The sequence below is a fragment of the Pinus tabuliformis genome, chromosome 1_1 (assembly GCF_031772625.1).
Source record: "Pinus tabuliformis cultivar Carrire ecotype Pingquan chromosome 1_1, CPIR1, whole genome shotgun sequence".
Taxonomy (NCBI): domain Eukaryota; kingdom Viridiplantae; phylum Streptophyta; class Pinopsida; order Pinales; family Pinaceae; genus Pinus; species Pinus tabuliformis.
The window spans coordinates 802340319-802346676 of record NC_142297.1 but is presented as its reverse complement, the minus strand read 5'-3'; positions in this window follow the sequence as shown (position 1 = coordinate 802346676).

The following is a 6358-nucleotide window of genomic DNA, read 5'->3' as shown; positions in this document are numbered from 1 at the left end:
CCCTTGATTCAGATCTGTTGATTGTGGTCTTAGGAGAGAGTTCATTGGCTGTTTACGGTTGGTTATACATTTACTTTTGCTTTTGGTTTGAGTTTGTCTCTTTTAAGTGTCGAAACAAGTGTTCGTTTCGAAAATCGTAAAGTGTTGTAATCTCTTCTACCCTTTCTGATTTCGAAAAAGTAAACTTGTTTGTATTGATCATTTAAAAGCAAATTCAAAGTTGTGCAAAAAGCTTTCTTTTTAGGCATCAATATTAAGAAAGCAGAAAAAAAACACTTGCATTGTGCATTTTCATCTTGATAGTTTGCATGCTTGATTTAGGAAATGTGCATTTAGAGTGTGTTGATTGCTCTCTGAGAAAAGATGGTGTCTTTCTTTTCCCTTTGTAACTAGGATTTTCATTGTTGAAAAAGAGATAAAATTTGCTTATCATCTTTTAGATTGCATTTAGGAAGTTGTTTCTACATCTCGTGGTGAACCTCAAAAGGCAAACTTCTAAGAAAGATCAACATAAAATAAACTGAATGAACTTAATAACGCTTTGTAACATAACACACAACATAGAGGTCTAGGCTAGAGACATGTTCCGGCGTCGTAAAACCTGGTATCTGTTGGCCTCGCTGATGGTTGGGTGATTCCTCCTGAGGGACCAAAAGTGCCAGTACAGATTGTGCTCCCACGTACCACCGCGTATATATTGGGAGACCCCTATAGGCTTAAAACCTTTATCCTTAGGAAGCTGTGTCGACCGCCCTACTGATCGCAATGCACCGAACACAGCATTCGGGAAGATTGACTGTCGTACCGTAAAACGTATTCTGCAGTTTTGTGATTGGTTTGGCACACCCTCTACCTAGATCTCCAGAGCAGTTCCTTTTGGCCTTTTTCAGACTCTATAACGGAAAAAGTCCATCCGAGCATTTGTCACTTCGGGCTCGTTAAAACATCGAAGGCGACTAGAGTCATCTTTTGTTTTTTCTCGACTCTTTAAAACTGAAAAAACAAGTTGTGTCTAAAAGCGTCTAAAATTCATTCAATTCGGAAACATACTTCCCCTGTTTATTTTAGTTGATTGAGTAATCCGCAATCGTGGAAGAAAGTCAATTGAAACCCCGTCGTTCGCGGAGGCTTACGAGTCAACCGTCTTTGTCTTCGGAATCGAAACCAGTACGGACAAAGCGAACTCGTTTAACCGGTTCCAAATCTGCTCTTAAAGTTAGAACAAGTGTTTCGACGACATCGGAGGTTCCGGTTACTCCAAACATTTCTGGAATCCCTACCTCTACAGAAGAAGTTCAACAGCCACAGAGGGACAGTGATACTGATCCTAGTTTGAGAGTAAACACTTGTGTTACCGAGCCAGTTCCATCAGTAACCGGTTTGGAGAGTCTCGCTCTTCAAACATCTGTCGCTGTCGATACCACCCCTTCTTCGGCACCAGAAATATTTTACGGACCTGACGGTCTTCCTCTTCCACCTGGTCTGATTGCGATTGAAGAAATTGTAGAAAACCCTCCAACAAGTACTCCAACTCACTTTGGAGTCGGGGTCACTCTATATCCTTCTTCAGAAGTTAGTCTACCACCAGTGGAATTTCCTGTAGAATCGCTAGAGAATCTCTTGGATAGACTAAAAATGTCTGAACAACCGTCAACATCTAGGACTATGGCACCTGACACAGCGACAGCAGAACTCCCTGCCGTCACTCCAACAATGTTCGCCGGCATACCATCTATCCCAACTAGCTCTCAACAGCTGGAAGGAGCCCATTCAGGGGCTATTACGACAGTATGGTCTGTTCCTGTTTGTTCTTTCGGAATAATACCCGGCAACTCTTATGTTGAAACTCAACAAATTGATCCGTTTGGAGGTCAATTTGGGCAATCCGGTCCCCAAGGGAAAACAATCCCCTTGAGTGCTGGATCACCACCGTATGGGGGGCAGTATGCCCTTTCATTACCCCCTCCGGGAGGCTATCCATACGGGAGTTCACAACAAAGTTCAGGTTACACTGGAATTGCTTCAAGTGGTTGGGTACCTATGCTACCTCAACAACCAAGGGTTGTATATTCAATGCAACAATGTGTACCTATGTCGAACATCCCAACTACACCAGCTATTGTGATGGTGTCGCAAGTTCAAACACTGCCTATTGTATGTCAACCTCAGATTTCTCAGGTTGTAATGCAACAACCCCTTGACCCTGCGACCCAACCACAATCACCAACTAGTGGGGCGACACAGGTCCAAACGGGTACAATTACCCCACACCTTGGTCCAATGGTTAGTATAGCGCAACAGCACATGGCTTCTCAACCATGGCTGGTGCAATACCAACAACCACAATTCCAACAAGTATACCAAGGTTCTGAGCAGCAGATCTTTGCAAACAGTGGACAACCGTACATTCAAAACGGTCAAAATCAACCATTTTACAATGGTCTTGTCCACCAACCTTACCAGTCATACCAGCATCAGCTGCATTATGCTGGTATGCAGAGACCAACTGCTCAGGCGATCCCATCGTATCCTGGGTATGCTTCATCTAACCTGAGCCAGCACTTACCATTCGTGGCAACTCTAGAGTTACCTGATTTACACCGGTTAACGAACGATCCAATTGCTTACGCCCCATGGTGGCCATCGATTCCACACAAACTTCCATAAGATATTCCTAAGTTTAATGGAAATCTGGGTGAAGATCCATCGAATCACGTGATGACATTTCATCTATGGTGTTCGTCAAACACCTTAAATGATGATTCGATAAGGCTTCGCCTCTTTCAGAGGACGTTAACGGGTCCAGCGGCTAAATGGTATATTGAATTACCTAGAGCTTCGTTCGACAATTTCAGTACCTTAGCCACTACCTTTTTAACCCATTTTCAATTACCTATAAGGTATGAAACGGGAACGGAAATCCTTACCAACTTCAAACAGACAATGGCCACTCACATATCTGATCATATACATGAGTGGCGACGTCGTCGTAGGATGGTAAAAACATACGTTCCCGATCAGCTATTAGCTGAATGGTTTATAAAGTCATTACTTCCTACCATCACGGAAGATGTGGCCAAGGGGGGAGTCATAACAGAAGAGCAAGTTATCGCTCGTGCGCAATATCTGGACTTAGTCTATACTCAGTCTGGCACGCTCTACGATAAAATACCTGACACCCCTAGACCGGAATTTTCAATTCCTCCTCCTCCTAAATCAAACAATGACTCTCACGCCGACGATGGAATGATTGGCACGACAAACGCGAAATTGACAAAGGCTACATCCAAGAAAGCCTGTAAAGTTTCAGATCAAAATGCAAAAGACGAAATTCTTGCTTCGGAAGTAAATGTCGTATCGACAGATAAGGGCAAAGAAACCAAACAACCAGGAAGCAAGAAGAAACAAAACAAAGGGAAGAAGAAGAAACAGGATGAGTCATCACCTGAAAAACCTTCTTCAAACCCTCCTGGAAATAGGAAACCAAAAAATCCATGTTTTATATGTGATGAGGATCATTGGACAGCAGATTGTCCATACAGAGCTGAGCTTAAGAGATTCTTTAAGAGTTCTAAAACCTCAGCGGTGTTAACTGATCCATTTCCAAATCCAGGAACAAATCTGGTTGATAGTGGAGATGCTTCCCCGTCTCAAGTACTAATGTTGTCGGTTTCAAAACAGCAAAATGATGCTTTGATTTCGACAAGGAACAAAGATTACGGGAATCCGCAGCTGTCGAACAACAAGGACAAAGATCAACCAAGTAGTTCAACAACAACTTCGACGGAAGTTGTAACGCCACCAATAATACCTGAATTAACAATAAAACTGCCAAAGGGAGTAGTACACAAGTCGACGTTTAATCCTCGCGCTAGGGCAGCGCAGCATTATAACATAGTGGAAGATTTGGCCCAATCGCCATCCGCTATGTCGACTCTTGAATTACTACAGAATTGCCCATCCCAAAGGCAGGCTTTGTTATCAGCTATCGGTGGGGTTGACCCAAAAGATTCCAGTGCTGTATCCTTCAATCATAAAGGATACGATCCTCAGTTACCAGCTCAACTAGCTTTCCTTATTCAAGTGAAAGCCCTCAACAAAACCGTTCATCGAATGATTATTGATGAGGGGGCATCCACATGTATTATGTCGATGAGTTGCTGGAAAACTTTAAGATCTCCAACCTTGTCGCGATCTTCGACAACATTAAAAGCATTTGATGGACGATCGTATACCCCATATGGTATCCTCAATAACTTGAAAGTTGAACTAGGAGGGAAAACAATAGAAATAGATATCGAAGTCATTGATGGGAACCTTGACTACAACATCCTACTAGGAAGACCATGGATCTATGCCATGGCAGCTGTCGTGTCGACCTATTTTAGAAAGATTGCATTCCCTTTCCAAGGAGGGATTACAATCATCGACCAGCAAAACTTCCTCCCCAATGGTTCTCAAGTTACGGGAAGCATTCCAATGATCCATGAAAGCAACCATTCGCTTCAAAATATCGGAGTAGGCCTACTGAAAGACCCCACATTAATGGGAACTTTCGCGCTTCCACCTCCAATCTATATAGGGGAAGTAGCGTTGGTAGGAGCCTGCAACATGATATCTTCCGCACAAAAGATTTCAGAAGACGATATTAACATGGATCATGCAATGGTTTTGCCCCCAAGCCCAACGAAGATATTGTAGCAATCAATGTTCCTAGCTTGGGAGGCGAACCCAAATCAACGCTCATCATGCGTTTGGGTAGATAGGTCTAGAGAGTATGGTACCCCATTAGATCCTTGGTCGTGAGTGCATGGAAGCGACGAAGGAATCATACAACCAATGTTGATTGAGGGGGCACCATGGAATGATAGCCACCATCGTTCCTTTCTTCCGGATTGTGAAGAAGATACTCAAGATGACCTTTATCATCCTTCATTCTTTGAATTCCTATCAAATACTGTAAATATGGTGGATTCCGAGCGGAACCTATCCAATATAGAAGAGACTATAACCATAAATATCTTGACCAAAACAGATGTTGTAGAGAATATTTATGTTGGCAAATGTTGTTCTCCTTCAGAACTGGAAATATATAACGCTCTTTTTCACGAATTTAGAGATGTCTTTGCTTGGTCATATGATGAAATGCTAGGTATTGACTCGAGTATCGTTGAACATGAAATTAAGATGTATCCTGATGTCAAACCAGTAAGACAACGACTTCGGCAGGTGCACCCCAAGAAAGCCGCTTCCATTAAGGCAGAAGTTGAAAAACTTCTCCATGCTGGTTTCATCTACTCGGTTCCTCTAACCGATTGGGTATCGAATATTGTCCCTGTTATGAAAAAACAAGGAACAATTAGAGTGTGCGTCGATTATAGGGATGTAAATCAAGCTTGTCCAAAAGACAACTACCCTAGACCTTTCATCGACCAGATAATTGATGAATGCGCTGGATGTGAAATCTTTTCATTTATGGATGGATTCTCCGGGTATAATCAAATAAATATCCGCCCACAGGACCAGTCAAAGACTGCATTTATTTGTCCATGGGGCACATTCGCATATCGAAAATTACCCTTTGGTTTAAAGAACGCTGGGGCGACGTTTCAGAGGGCAATGAATTATGCCTTCCATGACATCAAGAACATCGTTCAACCATACCTCGACGACCTTTCGGCTCACTCGCGAAAGCGGATTGATCATCCGCAGCATTTAAGAGCGATATTTCTACGTTGCCGACACTACAAGATACGACTCAATCCACACAAATGTGTATTTTACGTTAGTTCTGGTCGTTTACTTGGCTTTGTAGTCTCCAAGGACAGGATTCGTCTCGACCCCTTTAAGGTTCAGGCAATCATTAATTTGCCTCCACCTTCAAATTTGCTTCAGATTCAGAAACTCCAAGGGAAAGCAAACTTTCTGAGGAGATTCATTCCAAATTACGCAGAACTTGCTAAAGGTTATACACGTCTTTTGAAAAAGGATGTACCTTTTGTCTGGGATCAGGTTGCGCAAGCTTCCTTTGATGCTCTGAAAGATTCTCTAGTAAAAGCATCATTAATGTATGCCCCAGATTATCAAAGAGACTTTAACGTGTATCTGGTTGCAGCGGATATGACCATTGCGATGGTTTTAGTTCAAGAAGTCGATGGAATTGAACATCCTATATATTATTTAAGTAAAAACTTAAATGATATAGAAAGAAAATATTCTTATGTTGAAAAGCTAGCACTTGCTGCTGTTCAAGCAATACAAAGATTTCGACATTATGTCCTCTTTCGGAAAACTACCATTCTATCAGATTGCAACCCCATGACTTATATATTTTCGCGACAGTTGCTGGGGGGCAAAT